We start from the raw sequence: 13937 nt of genomic DNA, 5'->3' as shown, positions 1-13937 counted from the left end.
AAAAAAAAAAAAAAAACGAATAAAACTGATAAAAAGAAAAAAAATGATTTAATGGATGGGTTATAATAGTAGCATCAATTCTGTGAGGTCTAACACCATAGGGATCCCCCTAAACCTGAAAGAGATCATTTAAAAGACAATCAAGAGAGACTGAAGTTGTTTTCTTCTCTTTTACCAACTCTCCTCAATGCAGAGAAATGTACAGAGTATGTCCATCTCCATCTCCATGGTAACAGGAGGCAGGCATGATTATTATTCTTCACATAATTATAAAGAGCCTCTACGTGGTTATTCATTTATCAGATGAAGAAACTGAGGTTCATGAGGGAACCTCAGGGAATTCTAGGGAATTCTACGAGCCAGCCACAAGGCTACTGTTTCTTGTTTCCAGTGGGAGAGCGGTTAGTGAGGAGGAATCCAATCAGAAAGCTGATAGGAATTTAAGGAATTCAAGGATGACGTCAGGCAGTCGAACACTGTGGATCGCCAGCCCTAATCAAATCACAGACGGGATTTATAACTCCCTTACCCATCAGTGGTCCAAGTCGCATTGTGTGTATCAACACCTCCCTTACCATGACAGCTAGCTTTTATGTGGAAGGGTGTCAAAATTATCACAAAGCTCCATTCTTTCTTACCAGACCAGTCTTATGCTGCTTTCTTCTCCCATTTCTCCCATACCCTTCACCTCTCTCTATGTCAGCCAATCTTTCCTGGTTTTTTCTTTCGCCCCTCTCCTAATGGTCTCTGAGTTTCTGCCTCTTTCCTGTATCCTGATGGTACTGCAGCATACTACGAGATGGTCTGGGGTCTCTTCTCAGTCATCTTTGACCACAGGCCACCAGGAAGTCACAGAGGAGAGAGACAGCTCTTCTATGAGAAGTGGTTGGTGCAGGTGAGGAGATCCGTGTTACAAGTGATTGGGAATCAGAAGACCCAAGTCCTTCTCCTATTTCTGCTACCTCCAGCCATGTGACTTTTATTCAAATGTGTAACCTCGTGAACCTCAGTTTCTTCATCTGAAAAATGAATAACCACATGAAGGCTCTTCATAAGTATGTGAATAATAGTAACCATGCCTGCCTCCTGTCACCAGGGAGATGGACATACAGAGTATGTCACCATAGACATACTCTGTACATTTTAAATGCTAAATATATGTATGGAAATACAATTTCGGCTGTCTGGTCTCACCTAGATTAAAAGGTCCTGTGTTCCTGTCTTGGCTCTACCCTTAATGATGTCACCTTAAATAAGCCACTGTCCCACTTTGAGCCTCAGAATCTTCAACCGCAAAATAAGAGAGTGGAGTGACCTTGCAGACATGAAATAGGACCAACATTCTGGGTCCATTTCACCCACTTTTTTTTATCCCCACCATTGTGTTTGGTGTGTGATAGGCACTCAACAAATGTTTGCTGAATGAATGCATGTGTAACATGTGATATTTATGAATAAACCCTAAAAATACATATTAAAAGTGGCTAAAGGAAGTCTGGCTAGGAGCAAGGTGCCACATAGAGGAGGCTTCCAATGAAACCCAGCTGGCCAAGGGCAGATTCCCCTCTCCCTCCACATTTCCACACTGTCTGTCCCCATTCCCTGAGAACCTGGCCTGGGATGGCACTCCCAGATGAGCTCTGGGCAGATGCTGAGCATCTCTAAGCCAGATCACAGTGGAAGAGGCAGAAGTAGAAGAAGAGAGATGAGGTGGATATGGAAAAGATGGGAGACCCCAGGAAAAGAAGGCAGGATGCTTCAAACTTTAGACTCTGACAGCAGAAAAAAACCTTTGCAATCAGGCGATCAGGTAATGAAGTTTCTCATTGTCTACACAAGGAACTTAGGGGACAGCAAGATCATTGGTGATTAGAGCAGTTTGAATTTTAAAGAACAAAAGTGTTGCTCCCTGGGATGCCCGAACTACTTCATGTAATTTCCACCTCGCCGGACTTTGCAGAACTTGGAAGCAGGAACCATACCACCTCCCTTATCTTTCTGTCCTCTTTCCTCCAGGCTCAATTCCCTACCTCACCCTCACCCCCACATCCCCGTAGCACATAACAAAGGGACCAGATATGAGGCAGATGCCCTGTAAATCATGAGGCCCATGGGCTGGGAACAATTTCTTACTCACTGGAGAGCCCCTCTTCTGTCTCAATGCAGCCACATCTGTTTTCCTACATCATGGAGGGACCTGTTGGTCTCAAAGGAGGAATCCACAGGGCTTCTCTATCACCTGCCTGGGAATGGGTGGGAGCTGGAGGAGGACGGCCATTGCCAGAGACCACATGAGTACTGACCTCTGGCCCTGGCAGCAGCAGTAGCTGCTATAGCAATGGGCCTCTGCCATGCCCCAGTCCTGGGGGAACATCTGCAGATCAGTGGTTGTCTTGGAATAGGCCATGGGAAAGTCAAGAGAAGCCACGGCTCTTGAAAACCATCCCAGAATCCCACTGAAATGCTGTGCCAGAATACACTGAGCCCTAAAGGTCTTGGGTTTTATGCTATTTTACTCATTTTTATTTTTTGGCTGCACTTTTAGTTGGAAATTCAGAACACTAAAGTTATCCCAGGGCATTGGTTCCAAGCATGTCACACAGCTCTCCTGCAGCTGATTACTATGGGACCTGTGTTCAGGATCCACAGCAAATGATGCAAACCAGCCTAGCCCCCAAGAACAACCAGTCTCTAAAAGAGACCCAAGTCCAGGGTAGCAAAGACTCAGACCAAAACCCACATCTTGTCTCCACTCCTTAAATCTTCCTGCCATGGCCAAGGGAACATAAGTTACTCGAAGGCAGGCACTTGTCTCATTCACTTCTGAATTCCCAGTACCTGGAGCAGCCCCTAACACACAGTAGGTCCTCCGCATTTGACTAAAGAAATGGGTAGGCCAGGCGTGGTGGCTCGTGCCTGTAATCCAAGCACTTTAGGAGGTCAAGGTGGGTGGATCACCTGAGGTCAGGGGTTCAAGACCAGCCTGGCCAACATGGTGAAACCCTGTCTCTATAAAAATAGAAGAAAAAAAAAAAGTAGCTGGGCACGATGGTGCGTGCCTGTAATCCCAGCTACTAGGGAGGCTGAGGTGGGAGAATCACTTGAACCTGGGAGGCAGAGGCTGCAGGGAACCGAGATCACACCACTCACTGCACTCCAGCCTAGATGACAGAGCGAGACCCCATCTCAAAAAAAAGAAATAGATAAACTATTAGGCCATACAAAAAGAATCTCTAGGCAGAGTGACCTCACCCCACAGCACCGCTCATCTTATAATGTGATAGAAGAGGTGATAGGAAGGCAAAGGTTAGCAAACTGGCCCATGGAATTCTGTTTTTGTACAGTCCATGAGCTAAGACTCCTTTTCACATTTTTAATAGCTGGAAAAAATGCAAAGAAAAATAATGTTTTATGACACATGAAATACATGAAATTCTAATTTTGGTATCTACAAATAAAGGTTTATTGGAACACACCACTCCCATTCACTTATTGGTATCGTCCGTGGCTGCTTTTGCAGAACAGCAACAGAGCTGAACAGTTGCAACAGAGACTGCATCACCCACAAAGCTGAATGCATTTGCTATCTAGTCCTTTACAGTAAAAGTTTGCCAATCCCTGGCCTAAAGAATCTCCCCAGTTAGGTACATGTGGTCTAGATCCCCAGTGTTAACTGTGTGGAGTTAAGCATTGTTCTCTCAGCTCTTCCTTTTTTATTTTTGTTTATTTTTATTTTATTGCAAATTGACAACTTGTAATTGTATGTATTTCTAAGCACAAAGTAGTGTTATGATTTATTAATGAAACGTGGAGTCATTAAATCAAGCTAATTAACATATCCATCACCTCATGGCTCTTTCTTTCAAATATAAGCCTTTCTAGAGTGGTTTAAATTACCCTTAGCAGTATAAATTGTTGGACAATTTCTCTCCCTGAAAAAGGGACCTGATCAAGGATAAGGAGAAACAAGGGAAGAAATATTCTTAAAAGGGTAAAGGACTCAAAAGTGGAATTTCCCCAAAGAAAACCAGGTGCACTTTGTAATGTTCCTAAGGGCTAGCACTCTCCCAGGGCTTTGAGAAGGGACGCAAAACAGGAAACTTCTCTTGAGTTCACAGAAGGACCCCTTACCTTGCCCTGCCCAGACTGGCTCCTCCGATCTGGCCTCCTTCAGTACCTCATCCATCCTGAGCCAGTATGAACAATGCTGTCTTTGGACGTCTCATCTGCACCATTCACAGGGCACCACATACAGCTCTGAGCAGTGGAAATCACGGTATTGTTTATTTAGATCCAGACATAGCAAATGACATCCATCCCTTCCTCACCAGTCAGCAAACAAAATGACCACCACTTGCCATCTCTGATTCCATGCTTGCCTCGAGACAGTGAACTCCTTGCAAGTACAAATTCTTAGTGATTTTTATTTCCCTGCACCTAACACAACACCTAACTTGTGGTAGGTATAATATTCAACTAAAACTAGTCCTCTCCTCTTTTTCCTTTTCTTGCCCTCTCATGCAGCTAGAAGATGCATGCAACCCAATGCTCTTTCCACTGAAGTGGAAAGTAGGCTGCTAACAATCTCCCCAGAATCCTTTTGTAAGTGACTCCTACCCAGGGGAGAACACACATCTAGAATGTGAGCCTGGAATTCAGGTCAGCTTGGTGTCAACATTCATCCAGGGTCTCCCCATGGCCAGTGTGGCTTTTCTCCCCCTTAGATATACTGATCGGCTGGGAGGGTCCGAGGTTCCAACTGAGTTCTCTTGCTGCACCTTGGGCAAGAGGAGAAAAAAACAGTCACTTGTCCACCTAACCACAAACCCCTGACCCTCTTCAAGGCAGAGGAAAGTAACTTTCCAAACTCTTCTTGAATAAGAAGAAAAGAACCTCTCCTTTCAACAGGTATTTCTGGCTGCTGGGGAGGGTGTTATTAGTACAAGAATCTAAACACAATAGCCTGTCTCCCAGCAGCTGCCATTCCCATGGCAACCTCTGACTTTCACGGACTGCTTTGGATACTAAAGGCCTCAGAGACAGACTTCTAACACAACCAAATTTTTCAAAAGTGACTTCTCAGGGGACTTATTCCTCTGGCAGAACAGACCCCTCCTGAACTTCCATTTAAAGAGAAAACCTAAAATCTGCCAAAAAAAATAACAGAAACCCCCATTAAGTGCTGTTATCACACCAACCCTCAAAGCTATGGACATGGACAAAATAGAATTTAAATTTCACAGGTGAAAAAAAAAAGGTGTACTAAGTGTGAGTTGAGGATGGCAGATGGAGATCTGGTGGACTACCAGCAAATGGAGATAGCCATGAAGAGGCATATTTGGGAAGGTAGTTCACAAACCTGAACCAGAAGAGACTCACCTGGAGAACACATTCAAATACCGATTCCCAGGCCCTGTCCCCAGATATTCTGATTCTGTAGGTCTGGAATGAAACCCGGATCATTTTTGAAAGCTCTTCCAGTGATTCTGATGAACATTCGAATTTGGAAACCAATCTGAAGCCTAATCCTTGCGCCTTCCCCACCATGGTCCAAGGGTCTCCTGGCTCTTAGCTCCTTCAATTCCTGCCAGCCCTCAGTTCTAGAACCAGAGTAAAAGAAACTCATTTTCTTTAAAATAAAAGGAAGAAGTCGCAGCCCTGAAGTGCACGTGTGCTCTGTTAGGCGCTGTACCCAGGGAACCTTGGAGCTGGAAGCCGCCTCCAGCTCTGAGCTGTGGGAAGGTTATGTCACGCTCTTGGGTTGCTGCCTGGTTTCCACTGGGGTTGCTGCCTGGTTTATTTTAGGTGCTGGGTCTGCAGGCTAGTACTCTGACCTTCCTTGGCTCTCCCCCAGGGAGCAGCTACCAGGCTCCTGCCGTATCAAGAGCTACAAGGTACAATTTCCATGGCATCCAGGTAACAGGAACTGACTGGCAGCAATAGCTGGGACCTGCATTAGACCTGGGGAAGCAGCCTGCTGGGGAAGAAAGGTTCCCGAATGTGAGCCTTTGCATGTGGTCTTAGCACGGCTATTCACAGCTGTGGGATTTGGGGCTAGCCACTGTCCCTCCATGGGCCTCAGTCTCTCAGCTATGAAACTAGGGGTTCAACAAGGGGTTCAGCATAGAATAGTGGAAGGAATGTGGATTCTGGGGCCAGAAGACTGAGGCTCAAATCCTGCTTCATCACTGATGCTTCGTGATGTTGGGCGAGTGGCTCAATCTCATCGTGCATCAGTTCCATCATCTACAAAATGAGTGTAATGGTACCTCTCTCACAAGGCTGATGTGCCAGGTAAAGATGATGTGTGCCAAGTGCTTGGCTTACACACCACTGGAGATCCAAGACACCCACATCCACACTCACCCCCCCCCATACATACACACACTCACTTCTTAACCAGAAACCTGATGAAGTGGGTGCCAAATCTAGATAGAGATGGTCTGGAGGAGGTTTAGAAGATGGAGGGAGTTCTCTGTGCAGAGCAGGCAGGAAGAAAGAGAAACATGAATTTCTGAAGGAAACAAAGTTTGAGTTGGGATTTTGACAAATGGAGAAAATATGAATAAGCAACTACAGGACAAAACACTGAAGAATAGAAGAAAAAAAAATCTGGAATCTGGATTGGGAAATTTGGGTTCTAATCCCAGCCCTTTCACTGTCCAGCTTTGTGGTTTGTTGATATGCTGTCTCTGCTGCAGGAAAAAACAGGTTCTTTTCACACTACCAGGAAAATTTAGGCACACAGACACATTGTAGGGTGAAATGCGGGGAAGGGATTATTGGGTGAAAAGGGAAAAAGGAAAGAGGAACTCCCAGCCAAGCGAGAGAGAATCCTGCTAGCAGGCCTGCACCTTACAGACTGAATCCCAGGCCACTACATAGGAACTGAAGACGACAGGCTCCTCCTCCCTGCTCCGCCTGCTTCCACCTGTGCATTATTCAGAGCGAATCAGTCAGGAAAGGGTGGGTTTCATCTGGGACCAGCAGTCCGGTTTTTCAGCCTTCAGGCCTGTTTTAGGTTTTAGCTGTGTTTTTGCCAGGGACCCTTGTCTGTCTCCTGTCTCTATCACCTCTTTATCTATGGAATGGAGCTGTGGCAAAAACTAACAAGATGACTTAGGAGAAAGCACCTTGTATAGTGCCCAGAACACAGTAGATGTTTAGTGGATGGACAGATGGATGGATGGATGGACAGAGGATGAATTCCAGATGGGGAAATTGGGGTGGGCAAAGGAATAGAAAGAGGAATGCCCAAGGCATCTTTACAGTCAGTGGGTATATCTGCACAGTTCAGCAATTTCTAAAGAGTGTTCATGGAACTCTAGCCCCTCAGATACTCCTAAGGGGGAAAAAAACATATTCCCTAGTCAATTAAATTCAGGAATGACAGTTTGATATATCACTCTCCTGATGATTTGCAATAAATGCCAACATATAAATGATTCTGCAAAGTTCTTTCTAGTTTTATTTATACCCAGTAGTCCACAAGCTAGTTCACTTCTAAACCAGTTTTTCACATTAAATCTGTTAACTTCATACTGAACTTGGCAGAGGTCTTCCTAAAGTAAACTAAGGGGGTGAAGCAGAGACCCTTGGAAGAATTACTTGGGGTTTTCTTTGTGTGCCTGCTGCACTCAGCTTTAGGAGCTGTCTGTGCAGCACTGTGTAGAAGCACCCTGGACAAGACAGGCAAGCATATTGAAAACAGGGTCCTGTGCTTCCATGCAGTCCCCCGCCACTGAGCCATATGACCTTGGGTAAGTTCCTCAACTTCCCTTTGCCTCCATTTCCTCACCTATAAAGTCACAGTACTTACCTCACAAGGTAATTGCAAGAATTAAATGAGCTAAGGTACCTAGGGAGGTTAGCATGGTGCCTGGCACTTAGCAATCTGTCAGTAAAAATGGTGCCAGTATTATCAGGTCACCATCTGAATAGTCTCAACCAGTCATTCTGTAATATCCAGCAGGACTTGGACACTGAGTCCTGAGGGTAGGAATCACACCAGTTTCTGTCTCTCTCTTCCTTGTGGGGGTCAACCTAGAGCCACACACCAAGAGGAAGTGAGTCAGACCATTGCAAAGGAGGCAACAATTGTGATGTCTGCTTCGTGCTTTCTCTGAACACAGAGCAAAAGAAGGGGCCTCTTTCAGAAAAGCATCAAGTCTTGCAGGCTGGAAGTTGGCTACCAGGAGACAGAGAATCTGCTTAGTCATTTCTTAACAGCAAGAACAAATGGCTTAGAGAAGAAGCCCGCTATACTCCCTGGGAGGTCAGCCAAGTACCACCTAAAAAGGGAAAAGCAGGGAAGCACAGAACCTCCGAGTGCCTGGATCTGATCAGAGCCTCAGGGCAGAGACAACTGGCTCCCAGTATCAGAGACCCATGCCCTGCACGAATACCTCCACTCCAGGCTGCAGGGGGATGGCCCAGCTTCACCTCTGGCCAGAAAACCAAGTCCCAAGCTCTCCTCCATTTGTGGAAGAATGTTTGTCGCTCTGCAGAGGCTCTATGGTCAGTTTCTCCTCCTTGATTCAGTCACTCATTTAGTTAATATTTATTGAATGCTTACAAGACATCACAAGGGATACAGTTGTACACAACACAGGAAAAGTCTCTGCACTGATGGAGTTCACATCTTAGTGGAGAGAGACAGAAGATACACAACTAAAGAAATAAAATAATGTCAGGGAGTGATAAGTGCCTTAAGGAGAAATAAGTCAGGATGAGGGTGAGAGATCAGTAGATTAGGAACTAGAGAAGGATGGAGAGCTAGAGGTCAATGGATTAGGGGCTAGAGAAGGATGGAGAGCTAGAGGTCAATGGATTAGGGGCTAGAGAAGAAGCCTCCTGAAAGAAGGGACCTCAGAAGTGAGATGGGAATGGAGCAAATGAAGGAACTGGAAGAAGATCTGGAAGGAAAGAGCCCCAAGCACAGCAAGCGCCATGGCCCTGAGACCAAAATGAGCCCCACATGCTGAAGAGCAGCCAAACTGGCTATGGCCAAAGTGGGGGTGGTCAGGAGAAGCAGGAGAGAGCTACAGGTGAGGTCAAGAACCTGGGCAGGCCAAGGCAAGGATTCTGATTTTATTCCAAATGCGATAAGAAGTCACTGGGAGATTTTGAATGGAGGAAAGAATAAAGAGCTCACCCTGACGACTGAGTGAGGAACAGACAGTGAGCGGTGAGAGTGGGCTCAGGGAGAGCCCTTGTGAGGCAGGTGCACAGCACAGATGCGAGGTGATGGCAGGAAGGAGGTGAGATTTGAAGGTGGAGCAACAGGATGTGCTGGTCGATGGGATGCAGGCTGTGTGTGGCACTGAGGGATAAAGGGGGACTCCCAGGGTAGCTGCCCTTTTCCTGAAGTGTGGAAGGCTGTACCACAGGAGGAACCTTCTGGGAAAGGAAGACAACCTAAGGCTTTGGATGCATGTGAGAGGCTGGAAATGCCTGTTGGACATCCATGTTGAAATGCCAACCTGGCAGTTGACTGTGTCTTAAAGCCCTTGGGATCCCTGCGTCCAGACAGGATTGAGTGCACAATCAGAGGTATACCATTTGAGAATGAGACCCTAGCAAAATTATTTAGTTCAATCCTTTTGTTTTGCAAAGGGGAAACTGAAGCCCCAAGAGGGGAAGAAATTCAGTCAAGGTCAAACAGCAATCTGTGTGTAGTGCCAGAACCACAGTCCATGTCTCCTGTGCCAACCCCCGCAAGCTACCCTTTGAGTTGGAGCCTTCTTTCCAATCTTGTCAAAATTGTTTCCCATTGATTTCTTGAAGTTATTTGCACATTCCCTAAAAATTTTCCTTGTTTCACTATGGGGAAAGTTCTTGTTTCTTTTTTCCTTATCCAACTTAATTTTCTCCATCTACAATTTAAACTCATTCTCCATTTTAATCATTGTTTTTTTTCAAAATGTGCAAGATGTTGCTATACCTGACTTTTAAAACAATTCTGTTAGGTAGTTAGAGTATGCATTTTGGTTACAATTAACAGATGCAGAAACTGTAAACATAACAGTCAGATAAATTATATTCAGTCCCATGGCTAGTTTGAGACAACCAAACCAGAACCTAGTGTGTCTTGAGTCTTTGCCCAGGGCTCTTCCTTGTGGGCCAGAAAATATTTTTAAACCCAGGTCCTGCCATCCTTCAGCAACTGAGGACTTCTAGCTCTTCAGAAAGAGCAATATAATTAACATCACCCTAATCTTACTCTTCTTCAATTCACATAATTCTTTCTCCTTTAAACTCTCCTTTCTATGGCACAGATTGATTCCTATTGCCTAAATCCATTTCCTCTTTTTCCTGGGCACAGAGCTGAACTACCTTGCCCAGACTCTTCTGTATTTAGGTGTTTCTATATGAGTGATTTCTCACCAATGGAATTTGACCGGAATTAATGGACACCCCTCCTAGTCGGTCCTTAAAAATCTCTCAGGCTCAATTGACTATGCTTTGTCCTCTTCCACCAGCTCAATGGAAATGAGCATGGCTACATTGGAGTCAAGTACCTAAGATGTCAGAACCACAAGGAGGAGAGGAAAGATCCTGCTTCCCTGTATCACCACTTGGAGGAAAATGGCCTGCTCATTAGGGAAACACATTTTAGACCTTTTGTAAACAAGAAGTAAACTTCTACCAGGCATGGGCCATTGTATGTTTTGAGATTTGTTTGCTACAGCAGCTAGTGTATTGATCTGGGTTACAGACAACTGATTCCGGTTTAGGAAAACACTCAAAAGTATCTACATTCCAACACTGAGACTTAGCATAGAACCAGTGGTTGAAGTAGAAGGAAGAAGCTCAGAGACCATAAACCATGCCCTTCCTTATTCAAAAACGAGAAGAAAATGCGATCCAGAAACGGACACATCTGGCATGCTTAAGGTCATAGCAGTTAAAAAGGTCTCTACAGGACTCCAGGTTTCCTTGTCCAGTGCTCTTTCTAGACCACGTTGCCACTCTACTAACAGATGGGGGTATGGTGTCCAAGACAGGCTCAAGAACAGGACTCAGCTGAAGCTCACTATGTCTTCCATGACTGTAACCTGAGTCTCATTCATAGAGGTTTACACCCATGTTTTCACTCTCTGAGCTCAGGGAGGAGTAGTTGGTCACCTGCTTTCTTATAGTAACCTCCTGACACTTAAGAATGAATATTAAATTACTTCGTAGTCCTGGCTTCTCCAGCACAGCTGTATTCTCACAAGTATATCTCAGTATTATAAAAAGCAAAAAGCAAACGTGACCATAACAGCCCCAAACCTTCATCATGGTGGTTGAAATGTAGGTCCGCACTGAACTGGCCCCCAGCCCGGTTGTCTCTTCTATCGCTCAAAGATATCTGCAGTTTTTGCTCATAGGACAGTGCTCTGGTGGAAGAAAAAGGGGATGGTTTGGGTTGAGCCAATGTTTTTTGTAGACACACTACCCAGTCTCACACTTTCTGAGGTCCCTTGAGCACCAAGCTGGAGACTACAGCTTTAGCCCTGTCTCAGGTAGGTGATGTACAAATATATGCTTTTCAAAGACCATTCCAGGGGTCTAGGGGTCTTTCTTTTATCTTTTCTTTTTTTTTTTTTTTTTTTCTGAGACAGGGTCTAGCTCTGTCACCCAGGCTGGAGTGCAGCGGTGTGAGCATAGCTTACCGCAGTCTCACTCTCCTGGGCTCAAGTGATCCTCCCACCTCAGCCTCCTGAGTAGCTGGGAAGACAGGTGCATGCCACCATGCCCGGCGAATTTTTGTATTTCTTTTGTTAGAGACGGGGTTTCACCATATTGTCCAGGCCGGTCTCAAACTCCTGGGCTTAAACAATCCGCTCACCTCAGCCTCCTAAAGTGCTGGAATTACAGGAGTGAGCGACCATGCCTGGCCTATTATTCCAGGGGTCTTGAACCCTTCAGCTCCACACCCTTACCAATAAAAATACTTTGATCACTTATCCCCAATATATATAAGTAATATCTTTAAATATTTAAGTGATATGCCTGTGCTATATATGAGTCAGTTATGTAGCATTCACAAAAATGAAATTTTTTAAAGGATGAGTTTAAAAAACAAATGGGATTAGAATTGCCAACAATTTTTTCCCTGACCCTAGTGGAACATTCTACTCCCCTCTTCAGAAAATATTTGGTCCAGGCTGGGCACGGTGGCTCATGCCTGTAATTCTAGCTCCTTGGGAGGCCAAGGCAGGCCCATGACCTGAGGTCAGGAGTTCGAGACCAACCTGGCCAACATGGAGAAACCCTATGTCTACTAGAAATACAAAAAATTAAAAAATTAGCTGGGCATGGTGGCAGGTGCCTGAATACTGGCACTTTGGGAGGCTGAGGGAAGTGGATCACTTGAGGTCACGAGTTTTAAGACCAGTCTGGCCAATCTGAGGAAACCCCATCTCTACTAAAAATACAAAAATTAGCCAAGCATGGTGGTGGGCACCTGTCATCCCAGCTATTCGGAAGGCTGAGGCAGGAGAATTACTTGAACCCAGGAGGCAGGGGTGGCAGTGAGCCAAGATCACACCACTGCATTCCAGCCTGGGCAACAGAGTAAGATTCTGTCTCAAACAAACAAACCAAAAACTTGGTCCATCAGAACTTTTGGACGCCACAAACTGACAACCTACAGGTCAAATGTGGCCCACAGATGTGTTTTGTTGGACCTGAACAATGTTTTCTAAACTTTCTATTAGTTCCCAACACTTAAAAATTGGTGAAGTTCACATGAAAATCTAGAGATTTTTATCAGTTTTATTCACTGCCTTATCCCCAGTGTCTGATACATAGTAGACACCCAATAAATATTTGTTCAATTGAATTTCTAGCTTCTCTCAAAAAAAAAAAAAAAAAAAAATCAAGCTGGCATTTCTTCCTGGCAGTAATGACCTGGAGCTGAGTAGTGATTACTCCCTGTAGCAGGGTGTTGGCCCACCAGTCCTGAAACACAGTCCCCACCACTCCCTGTTGTCCTGCATCCAAACAGCTTCGTACTGGTGATTTGCCCCGCCCCCATCAGCATCTGAACAATTGTTTCTATCTCAGGATTTTCTGGCTATGTGATGGCCTCAGTCACCCTCCATGAGTTCAAACAAGAAAGTATTCCACCTGGAGTCCAAAGACACAGGTTTGAGCCTGATTCTGCCAATGGCCATCCTTGGGAAATTTGCTCCCTGAGTCAATTCTCCTAATCTGGAAAATGGGGATGGCAATACCTTCTTCACAGGCTGTTTGACAATCAAAATGAACAAGACAATATCTGTGGGCTGCTTTATAAAGTTTTATGGAAATGTGAACACTTTTCATGGTTGCGGTTGCATTCATCCTTTAAAAGTATCCAATGTGGTGTTGCATTCATCCTTTAAAAGTATCCAATGTGGTGTTGCATTCATCCTTTGAAAGTATCCACTCCATTAGTGATGGAGATTCCTAATGCCAAGCTCTTGAGCTCACCACACTTCCCTACATCAGCCATGTCTCTCTGTATATACACCCCTTTCCCAGCCCTCCCCTCTCATCTACCACTTTGGATTTCAGAGTTGAATGGGAAGACAAATGAAGGAACAAGCTGAAGAGTAAAGAAGAAGCCACAACCCTCAAGGTTGGGTTCCATTTTTTCTACTAATATTGACTCCTTTATTTCACTCTTTCTCATTTCTAAGTCACCAAACCCTTGTGACTTAATTCACTATCACTGTACCCAGTGTCTCCACTCTGCATCCTGAGAGCCAGTCACTCACTGCCTCCTCCTTATGTCCTTGAATCCAGGCCCCTCATGGACTCCTAATCTGGGTATTCACCCCCTGGAAATATGCCAAAGAGAGCTTTCCTCTTCCACCTTTTTATCAGCAGGGAGACTATTTTGTCACATATAAGTCTAACTTATCAGCAACACCCTCTCCTCTCTCTCGCTCTCTCTCTCTCTCTCT

General features: G+C 45.1%; 1 long non-coding RNA gene across 6 annotated transcripts in view; it reads right to left on the bottom strand.

The window, feature by feature from the left end:
• LOC108544389 (uncharacterized) overlaps nucleotides 1-13937 on the bottom strand; it is a 51273-nt gene that overhangs the window by 36334 nt on the left and 1002 nt on the right. For all 6 annotated transcript variants that reach the window (XR_001889821.1, XR_001889822.1, XR_001889820.1 and 3 more), the window contains exon 2: nucleotides 11275-11381. This is a non-coding gene — a long non-coding RNA (uncharacterized LOC108544389). The remainder of the gene's footprint in view (nucleotides 1-11274; nucleotides 11382-13937) is intronic.

Source organism: Rhinopithecus bieti, unplaced genomic scaffold, assembly GCF_001698545.2.
Source record: "Rhinopithecus bieti isolate Rb0 unplaced genomic scaffold, ASM169854v2 scaffold_26676, whole genome shotgun sequence".
In the NCBI taxonomy this organism is placed as follows: Eukaryota; Metazoa; Chordata; class Mammalia; order Primates; family Cercopithecidae; genus Rhinopithecus; species Rhinopithecus bieti.
Note: the sequence above shows the minus strand (reverse complement) of the source record. Positions and strands in the feature narration are given on the sequence as shown.